The sequence below is a fragment of the Delphinus delphis genome, chromosome 15 (genome assembly GCF_949987515.2).
Source record: "Delphinus delphis chromosome 15, mDelDel1.2, whole genome shotgun sequence".
NCBI lineage: Eukaryota > Metazoa > Chordata > Mammalia > Artiodactyla > Delphinidae > Delphinus > Delphinus delphis.
Window position 1 is genome coordinate 5,541,707 of NC_082697.1, and position 11,397 is coordinate 5,553,103.

Genomic DNA, 11,397 nt, shown 5'->3' on the forward strand with positions numbered 1-11,397 from the left:
TTTCCTCCACCCAGCCCCTGTTGTCGGAACTGCTGAAGGTGTGACCTAGAGACACCCCACCACTGCTTTCCATTCCCGTTCCAATGTCTAGTCCCTGCTTTGTGTGGAAAATCAGCCGACACTAAGCAGAGACTTGCTTTCATTTAAGAAGACTTTAAAAATTTTAAAGTAATCCTCGTCTTCCTTTTCTGCTGTTTTTTCCTTTTTGTGTGTTTTCCGTTTTAAAGACCTCTTGGCAACCGATTTTGAAAGAAAGAGACCTTTTACAAAAGACCAGAAGCGTGTTCCATGCCCACAGCCACGGTGATAAAACTGATAAAACTCCTCAGGTGTTTTCCCCTCCAGTCGCCAGTCTTGACCGTGCCCAGGCGCACGCCAGGAGGGCTTCCCGATTTACCTGTCGACAGGGTCATGATTCATCCGGCACTCAGAGGCAAGCGGCTGCCGGGTACCCAGGCTCTTCTTGGCACCGGAGAGTCAACAAACAAGATCACCAGGCGTCCGCACACACGTTGCTGGTATTTTGGTGGGGAGAACAGATTATAAGGAAGAAACTAAATACATATCATAAATTAAATAATGGTGTGTTACAGGGAAAACAAATCCGAGTATTAAGGGAGTGAGTGACTGGGTAGAAAACAGCAAAGAAGGTGGACAGAGAAAACCTGAATAATGAGAAAGAAGGACGGAGGGAAGAACACATGCGAAGAGCCTGAGGAGGGGCCGCGCTTGGAGAGTCAGAAGATCAGAGAGCAGGCGCCCGTTGCTGTGGGGTGTGGGTACCGGAAGGTGGTAGGCGAGGAGGTGGGCAAGGCCAGACCATCAGGAGCTTCTCAGCCACAGTGAGGAATTGGGACTTTCTTCTAAGGCAGCAATTCCGACCTGGGCAATTTGTCCCTGTCAGCATCTGGCAATGTTGGGAGATGTTTTTGGCTGTCAAACGTGGGGAGAAGGTGCTATTGACATCTAGCAGGGAGAGGCCAAGGATGCTGTGAAGCCCCTTACAAGGCGCAGGGCAGCCCCCAACCCGGCACAGAGTGAGCCAGTCCCAAAGGTTAACAGTGCCGCTGTTGAGAAACCTTGGTGCACAGGTAGCAGGAGGCCCCTGGGGGGCTGGGAAAGGAACTGCACTTGCTCAGGAGGATGTGCTCCTGGACCAGGGTGCTGACCTTGAAGCTGGAGAGAAGGCAGATATTTCGGAATTCTTTTTATTAAAGTAAGCCGTGGTCAAACATGTCTTGGAAATGCTGTATACTACATCGAGAGATACAGTCCAGCATGAATCTCAGAGCAAAGCTCGTTGGGTTCAGTTGTGGACATTGTCACTTGCTGCCTGTGTAATCTTGGGCAAGATTCTCAGCCTCTCTGGGTCTCAGTTTCTTCATGCGTGAAACGAGGGTAATATTAGTAACTACCTCATAGGGTTAGCATAAGAATTCAATTAGTTAATATGTGTAAATGAGTTAGTGTGTCTGGCCCATTGTGAAAACGCAATAAACATTATCTATTATTAGGACATGTTCCTCTTAGGAGTGTCCCTGTGCATATCTATGAATTGAAGGCTCTGAGAAGTCCTGCATTAAAAACCTTACTAAGCTTGTTCAACCTGCATTTGCTGAGCTTATTTTTTCATAACCTTTCCCCGTGAACGCTCAGAAAACCAGAGCCCCTTAGAACATATTTTGAAAACAGCTTTATTGAAATATAATTCACATATCATACAATTCACTTTCTTCTTTTTTCTTTTTTTATAAATTTATTTATTTTATTTATTATTTTATTTTAGGCTGCATTGGGTGTTCGTTGCTGCGCGCGGGCTTTCTCTAGTTGCGGTGAGCAGGGGCTACTCTTCGTTGCAGTGCACTGGCTTCTCATTACGGTGGCTTCTCTTGTTGCAGAGCACGGGCTCTAGGCGCGCGGGCTTCAGTAGTTGTGGCACGTGGGCTCAGTAGTTGTGGCTCGCGGGCTCTAGAGCGCAGGCTCAGTAGTTGTGGCGCATGGGGCTTAGTTGCTCTGCAGCATGTGGGATCTTCCCAGAGCAGGGATAGAACCCGTGTCCCCTGCACTAGCAGGTGGATTCTTAACCACTGTGCCACCAGGGAAGCCCCCAAATTCACCCTCTTAAAGGATACAATTCAATGGTTTTTATAGTATATTCCCAGAGTGTGCAACCATCATCACAATCTGATTTTGGAATATTTTTGTCCCTCTCTAAAGAAACCCTGCCCCTGATAGCAGTCATTTCTCATTCTCCCCTCCCCCAGCCCCTACAACCACTGATCTACTTGCTGTCTTTATAGATCTTCCTGTTCTGGAGAATTCATGTAAATGGAATCATACACTGTGTGCCCTTTTGTGACTGACCGCTTTCAGTCAGAAGAATGTTTTCAAGGTTCACCCACATTGTGGCATGTATCTGTGCTGCATCCCTTTTTATGGCCAAATAGTATTCCACTGTGTGGACATGCCACATTTTATTTATTCATTTATTAGTTGAGGGACTTACATCATTTCCACTTTTATGACTAATGCTGCTGTGAACATTCCTGTGGATGAACACTGTGTGGGTGTGTGTTTTCCTTTCTTTTGGGTGTGTACCTGGGAGTGAAATGGCTGGGTCGTGTGGTAGCTCTGTTTAGCATTTGGCAGAAGAGAGTGCTCTTTGTGGTGTGTTGATGCTGTCATTTTGTCTTCTCTGCTGTTTTCCTTCCACCCGCTGCCTCTCCTCCCCTCCCCACCCTATCCACCATCTAGGGCGTGGGTCAGAACTTTGCCACTCCCCAGCCGTGTGTGGCCTTGACCAAGTAATTTACACTTCTCTGAGCCTCCATTTTCTCATCTGTAAAATGGAGATACAGATGAAATGAGATTATGTATGTAACGTTCTTACTCTCATGTCTGGCCATCAACTGCAGCTGTATTCTTGCTAGCAGCATCTGTGAGTGTGCCGGTCAGATCATATCGGTATAAGCATTATATATTGGTAGATGTGATTGCAAACAGTGTCATTACCAGGAGTCCTGTGCTTGCCTCCCAGGAGGAATAGGACAGGCTCCTTCTCTTCACTTCCACTAGATTCTGGTGGAATGGGATGGGCACCAAGGGCTGCATCTTCTCCTTGTGACTTTTTTTTTTCTTTTAATCTCGAAGTGATTGCATTGCCGTGCAGTCTCAGTGGAAGCCCCTGCACACACATCCTTGCCAACCCTTGATCGTGTCAGCATTCTTTATTTTTTGCCTGTCTGAGGGTAGGAAGCTGTGCCACTTTAGGGTTTTAATGTGGGTGCCAGGCACCTCACCTGGACTCTTTCGTTTAGCACCTACAGACACCCTGTGAGGCAGGTACAAAAATTCTCCCTGTGTCACAGATGAAGTGGGGGGCGGCCCTTATGACATGGAGGCAGGCAGTCTGGCTCTGCTGCCTGGGCTCTCAGCCGTAGCTTAACTCTGCTTCCCGTGGAGCCAGGACTGGCAGACGAACATGAGAATGACCTCGGGGCGACTACTTAAGACCATTAAGAAATTGAAGAAACATGCTCTTCTTTTTCATTCAACAAACATTTACTGAGCATCTGCTCTGTGCCAGATGCTGCAAACAAAGTAAAGTCCCTGTCCCCAGGGCTTAGAGTCCAGCGGGGGAGACAGAGCAAATAAATCTGTGAGAGCACTTCAGCTCTAGGGAGAAAAACGAAGCAGGGTTAAGAGGCTGCAGAGTGACGGGGGTGATGACTCTGATGGGAGGTTGGGAAGGCTTCTGAAGGAGGTGGCGTTTGTACGGGGACCTGAATGAAGTGAGGGGTGGACCACGTGGCCACCTGCAGGGAGAGCTTTCTTGGAGGAGAGAACAGCAAGTGCGAGTCTTTGCGGGGGCGGGGGGGCTTGGTTGGGATGTTTGAGGAACAAGGAAGCTGTGGTCAGCAGAATTCTAAAGGCAGCCCCCCAAGATTCCAGCCTGTGGTCATTCGACCAAACATGAATCCAGCTACTGCTGTAAAGGGACTTTGCATTGGTAATTGAAGTCCCAAGTCAGTTAACCTTGAGATGCAGAGATGAGCCAGGTAGGTCAGGTCTAATCAGTTGAGCCCTTTAAGAGCAGAGAGCTCTCTCTGGCTCTGGCAGCGAAATCAAGGGGGACTGAAGCACAGGAAAGATGCCGTGTGCTGTTGCTTGCTGAAGGTGGAGGGAGGCACATGCAAGGTGGCCTCTAGGACCTGAGAGCTGCCCCCAGCTGAAAACTGTGAAGGAGGTGGGGACTGCAGTCCTACAACCACAGGAACGGAGTTCTGACAGTTACCAGCAGGAGCTCAGAGGAGAACCCTCAGCTCCAGACAAGAGCACAGCTGGCCAACACCTTGACTTCTGCCTGGGTGAAGGGCCCAGTTAGACCTGCTGGACTTCCAACCTCCAGAACTGTGAGCTAATAAGTTGGTGTTATTCTAAGCTGCTAACTTTGGGGGTGATTTGTTACACAGCAGACAAAATGGATACAGAGGCCGTGTGGCTGGAACGGAGGACGCGAGTGGGGCGAAAGAGGAGATGGGGCCCGACAGGTAACGACGGGCCAGATGCCACAGGGCTGTGTAGGCGGTGGTGAGGACTTTGGCATCTGTGCTGAGGGACACAGAGAACCACCACAAGCATGAAGCTCTCAGCCCTCCTTGCCCACTGCTCCCACGCTTGTCTCCTCTCATTTTCCATCCTGCGCAGTGTTCCTTCCACCACCACACCCCAGTGCCTGACGTCCGTCTACTGATGTGTGAATCAGTTGAGGCGCTATTGATGGAGAGTGACAGGAAAGCAACACAAACTACCTAACCCCAAAGTCCAGGGACTTCAGGCTTAGCTGGATGCAGGAGCTCAAATATTATTGACTACTTTCAGAAATCTGCATCTTTCCATCCCTCCACTTTGCTTTCTTCTGCTGTCTTCATTCTCAGGCAGGCTCTTCCCACGTGGTGGCTGGTATGGTTAGCAGCAGCTGTGAGCTCACATCCTGCCATGTTATCCCAAACAGAGTGATCCCATCTTTCCTGTATGGTTCCCCTAAGAGTCCTGGGATGATAGCATTGGCCTAGCTTGGGTCACATGACCACCGCAGAGCCAGTCACAAAGGCTGGGGGTGGGGTGGGTACAAGAAATTCAGTGGTCAGGCCTCTGCCATGTACCTGTTCTAGGACGTGGAGCACAGGGGAGGGGAGGGGAGCACAGGGCTGTAGGCCTGAACTGAGAAAGGAAGGGGTAGTCCTTTGGGGTCTTTTAGGTGCTTGCTGGGGTGCCGTGAGCAGCAGAGAAGGGTCTGGATGCTGGGGGGCAAAGCCGGCAGATGTCCACTAGAGCAGCCAGCTCCGTCCGTGCCTCTGGGTGCCGTGGGCACTGTGGGCGCCTGCAGCAAGGATGCAGCTTCTGCATGGAGATTCCAGAACCTCACACGTGCTCTGCTCAGATCACAGCGCGCTCATTCCTCCCCTCGTTATCTCTGCATCCTGTTAGGTCTTGGTACAGGTATTGGGAGTCGTGGGAATACCACAGAACCCTGCCTCTGCCCCGGTTGTTCACTGGAGAAATAACCAGAGAAAGAAACTCAGCTGAACAGAGGCTTGGACCAACGGAGCAGCCCTGGGAGGCTCATGCCATAGAGAGTCACTGTCACAAACAGACAGGTGCTGAGAGGAGCAGCTCAGAAAGTCTGTCCAAGCCCCAAACAGATGAGGACCCACAGCCAAATGTGAGGCCAGCTGGAAGGTCCCTGGCCAGGGAGGAGAGCCCCTGGGCTGGGGGAGGGTCCAACAGGATGCTCCAACCCATTGCCTGCATGGAGGGTCGGGATGGGCACCAAGGGCTGCATCTTCTTCTTGTGACTTTTTTTTTTTTAATTTACTTATTTATTTTTGGCTGCATTGGGTCTTCGTTGCTGCGCACAGGCTTTCTCTAGTTGCAGCGAGCGGGGGCTACTCTCTGTTGCGGTGCGCGGGTTTCTCATTGCGGTGGCTTCTCTTGTGGAGCACAGGCTTTAGGCGTGCGGGCTTCAGTAGTTGTGGCACACAGGCTCAGTAGTTATGGCTCGCGGGCTCTAGAGCACAGGCTCAGTAGTTGTGGCTCACGGGCTTAGTTGCTCCACGGCACGTGGGATCTTCCCGGACCAGGGCTCGAACCCATGTCCCCTGCATTGGCAGGCAGATTCTTAACCACTGCGCCACCAGGGAAGCCCTCCTTGTGACTTTTGAAAGGCAGGATTGGAAACAGGTCAGGGAGGACAGGTGTGCTGGTTGGTTTGGAGAGCCTCCCCTCCCCAGACACCAATAATCATTGTGCTTGGCCTTACAGTGACCACAAGGACATCATCAGGCCCCCTCTCCCCTGCCACACGGACCCTGCTGGGGCTGGTCCAGCCACACCAGCCTCTGTGCTGTTCCTGAAGTCCACCCGTCCACTCCTGTCTCTGGGCCTTTGCACCTGCTGTTCCCATTGCCTGCAGCACTCCCCACACATCACACATCGTTCTGTGGCTTGCTTCTAGGCTTCTGCTCCTAGGCTTCTGCTCAAGTGCCCCCTTAAGGACTTTTAGATCAGGCTCAGTTTGCTGCAGTAACAAACAGGCCCCAATTCTCCAAGTTCAGGCACAGCCAGTGCTCATCTCTCACACACACTGCATGTCTGGTGTCATCCCTTGAGGGCTCTGGTGGTCACTTAGAGGCCCAGGCTGACTGAGGCTCCGTCTCTACTTATATTTTCATGGTCACAGTGGCCACGGGACGGGAGTGTGGAGAATCACACAGTGGCTTTGCAGTCCCACCAGGTAGTAACACCGATCACTTCCATTCACGTTTCGTGGCCAAAGCCAGTGACAAGTGTCCAGAAGGAGAAGCAGAAACTTTCAGTGAACAGCGCAATGTTACCCCTTTTCTTAATCACCCTACATCTGCTCACCCCACCCTGCTTTAATGCCCTTCCCTGCACTGCTCCCTACCTGACATTATATTATATTTAGTTGTTTGCGTCTTCCCCTAGAATCTAAGCTCCGTAAGGGCAGGGTTTGTCTGGTTTTGTTCACTGCTGTACCTGCAGCACTTAGAACACTGACTGGTATACAAAAGGTTCTCAAATACATTTTATTTAAGTGGATTAGTAGTAACACAAATTGTTAATGTCTAAGGTGCTTACCATGTGCCTGGCACTGTTCATGCATTAACTCGTGCGATCCTCATTTCAGTCCTATGGGGGATGTGGGTCTATTATGACTGCCAGTTTCCATACAAGAAACTGAAGCTCAGAGAGGTTGAGACACTTGCCGAAGGTCACACAGCCAGTTGGTGGGCAGAGCCAGCCTCTTGATCTGAGACGTACTGCTGGGCCCAGCTGCTTATGAGCAGGGAGCAGGTTCACAACATCCAGGCATAGCAACTCAGTGTCCATCGCGTGCGGGGACGGGGGCTGGGCGCACGTGCAGAAGATAGAGTGACAGTGGCTAAAAAGAAACAGAAGTATCACGGATTAGTGGGTACCAGGGAGGCACATCTTATTTCATGCTCAAAAAAATCACAAGAGCAAGTGTTCAAATCCCCACTGAGCAGAGGGGGAAACTGAGGCAGTGCTAGGACTTTCCAGGGTGCTGCTACTCTCGAAGGGACAGTGGGACTTTGGCCCCAGTCATCCAGACGTGGAGGCTGGAGACCTCACTGCTGTCCCACTTCCCAGCCGACCTGTGCAACCAGGGCATCGAGAAAGATGCGTTTATTTCCACCTGCAGCCCCTCGGCAGTCAGCTGGACCGGCTTCCCTCACCCGACTTTCCGAAGCCCCGTGATAGAGATATAATGCAGGACGTTGCCTTATTGCTTTGCAGGGGCAGTTCTATCTTTCCAGCTCAGAAGAGTAGAGTAATTTTCATGTTTTCTTCCCACACGTGCTTGTACTTCTGCCCCCGTCAGTGCCTCACCTCACCTTGGGCTCCATCTCGCACCCCCCACCCCTTCCTTACCCTCTGTCACACCCGCGTGGCCGCATGGTTGCAATAATCATACGCGTGAAGTGCATGCAGGGTTTCAGTCTCTAGCCTCACCCCTTCCTAGCCCTCTGACTCTGAGCATTTTAGCCTCTCTGAGCCTCAGTTTGCTCAGCTGTCACGTGGGGGTAACCATCATACCTGTCTCAGAGGGTTGTGAGGATAAAATGCATTCTCACTATTAGGACACACACAGTAAGTGCTCAATAAATGGAACCAGTCGTTACTTCGAAGGCCTCTGGTGGTATCAGATTTCTCTGCTAAAACATTCGGTGTCTATAAAAATCGGCAGTGTTTTTCATTGCCTCACTGTTTGGAAATGCAAAAAACTTGCAAACACTCAGATATTCTCCAGTGCAAGATTGATGCAATGCTTTCCGTATACACAGTGGAAGACTCTATAAGCTGATAACAGGAACAAAGTGCATACTGCCTGGCTACCCGTTGGGTGAAAAGGCCAGCTGTGTCCCATTATCCCACTTTAGTACATTGTATTTTGGGGGACTTCCATCTTCTGTATTATATATGTCTGAAATGTTTGAACCATTTTATAAGATAGGGATTATTTTGTCTGTAGGAAAAAGGGAAGGAGACGTGAGTCTCATGTAATCACAGTCAGCAAAGGATCTTTGTATTTCTGAGACTTTGTCTCCCGCCTTCCCAGACTTGGCTTCAAAGAGTTTGGGGTTCTTAAAGCAGAAATCCTTGTTCCTGGTGCTTTTTGGAACTCGTTTTGCTGCTGAATATAGAGTAAATGGGTCTTGTAGGTTTGATTACAGTCTGCCGTGAGGGCATCACTCATTTCTCTTCACTTGCCCTGTGCCGCTTCTTAGCCCACCTGTCTTTACACAAAGTTTAGTGCTGCCTTATTTGGTGGCTTTAGTGGGAGTTGTCCCCTAGCCCTCACTGTGGAGGTAGCAGCAGATGAGGCTGTACCCTTTCTACCTCGTGCGCCTCTTTCTTCTACCTGCCTTGAAAACCATACCCACGTGCTTGAAAACTGTTTTCTTAGCCCTGCATGTGGAGGTGGTGCTGGTGGCTGGACAACCCTTGAACTCCACTATGTGGAGTGCCCAGTGCCACTCGGCATCCCTGCCCGGTCCTGTCACTCAGGTTCATTTGCCAATGCCAGCCGTTCTATCGAGCAAATGGGTTTCATTAAGAGACACTACCAGCCATCCAGACCTTCTCAGGTAACTCATTAGCATGTTGTCTAGACAAGGTAAATTCTGGGAAGAAAATAACAGGGGGGCAGGCAGAGGGGAGCAGGCACCAAATCTGTGGTTGGGGAACCTCTCAGGTGATTGTCCCCAAATCACAGGGCATCCAATGACCAGTGGCTTCTATTTCTACCGCATTTGATGGGGAGTTGGTTTGGCGTCTCTATCAAAGGACTGGTTCATGGGTCCGCAGTCAGGACCAGGAGCCAGGACCTCCCTGAGAGCAGCCCAACTTCCCAGCTGCAGGCACAATTCACCTTGGTTTTTGTAGTGGCTAATAGCATATGATCTGTGGCCAGAGTTCCCGGGTTCACACTTGAGTTCTGCCACTTATTAGCTGTGTGACCTTGGGCAAATTATCAGTCTCTCTGGACCTCGCTTTCTCTGTCTTTAAGAGGAGGATGGTAAAGTATCTGCCTCATAGGTTGTTAGGAGGATTAAATGAATCAACACATTTCACTCATTCATTCATTAATACAAACATTCATAAGTAAAGAGCATAGAATGGGGCCTAGCACATAGAAAGTGATCAGTAAAAATTAACTGTCATTATTACTACTACTGTTATTATTATTATCATCATCTTACAATTGTGATGAAAATGTAGGTCAGTATAAGCACGTGTTCAAAACTCTGGTCACATCTTTTCATCTTTTTGTCCATTTCCATCACTTTGATCAAAAGTCTGTCTGTGTTGGCTAAAGGTTATATTCTGACCCCCTTCAAGATCCTGGAGTTTGTTAACTGTAACATCAGCTTTGCCTCCATAGAACTTGGCAATCTCACCTGTTTATTTCGCTCCAGCCATCACCTGCAGTCTCCCACATGATCCTTCATCCTCATGCAGAATGCCACCTCCCTCCTCTGGTCGGTGTTGTCCATTCCTGGGGACAATCTCCCCTGTAAGTCTTCCTCACTCCCCTGCCCACCCCGTCTCTTGCCACTTCCTGTTCCTACAGCTCCTAGTTTTGGGAGCACTTACATAGAATCTTATACGCAGACCCGGCCGCCTACTCGGTCTCTCATCTAAGATCCTTTTCACTCCAGTGTGGGTTTTTGAAATATAACTAAGAAAATATTGATGAAACCTTTACAGGGAAAATTATAAAACATTGTTTAAGGTCATGAAAGAAGACCAGAATCAATGGAGACATATGCCATATTTGTGGATGTAAGACTCAGTATTATAAAAAGAAGAATGTGTCCAAATTAACCTAGATCCCATGAAATTCCAATAATTCTTTTTGGAATTTGCATTCTCAATGGACTTAACAAATCAATTCTAAAACTGTATGGAGAAACAAAGGGCAAGAATAATTTAGATAAATTGGAAGAAGAAGTTGGGCCGATTTAACTTACCAGACATAAGGCTTGTTACAAAGCTCTAGTTATTGAGAGAAGCTGATGTTGCAACAGTGGTGGATAAATAGATGAGTGGAGACTTGTTCCATGACTCAGGTGACCTTGAAGATAAGGGTAAAGGATGGGCTACTTTAAAAACTAGTTGCTATGACAACCATTTTTCCACGTCAAATTTCTTTTTTTGATTCCTACTGTGTATCATACTCAAAATTCACTTCAAAGTGGTTTACCTATGTGTGGGAATTCCCTGCGGTCCAGTGGTTAAGACTTCCAATGCAGGGGGTGCGGGTTTGATCCCTGGTCAGGGACCTAAGCTCCCACATGCCTTGGGGCTAAAAAACCAAAACATAAAACAGAAGCAATATTGTAAGAGATTCAATAAAGACTTTAAAAGTGGTCCACATCAAAAAAAAAAAAAAAAAGACCTATGTATGAAAAACAAAACTTCAAAAAAGAAAGCACATGACTTTGGGTAGCGAAGGATTTCTTAAATGCTGTAGGTCGGAAAGGTCAGGAAGACTAGTGGCCAGGCTGTGGGTCTGGAGTCACCACCTGCCAGCAGTGTGATGTCAGACACCCAGCTTCATCTTTCTGCACCTCGCCTCTCCTGGTCAAGGATGGGGAACATTTGAGAAGACGCTATCAACCGTCTCCCTCGCCCAAGTTCTTCTCCTTGCTGGCAAAGCCCACCTCCCACTACGGGAGATGAACAGTCGGGCTAATTCCTTGCTAGTGAACGGTGGGGCTCAGTGGAGGGCTCTGCCCCAGTCCTGGCAGACGACACTGGCGGCCTGCGTGCCTTCAGTTTAGGGCA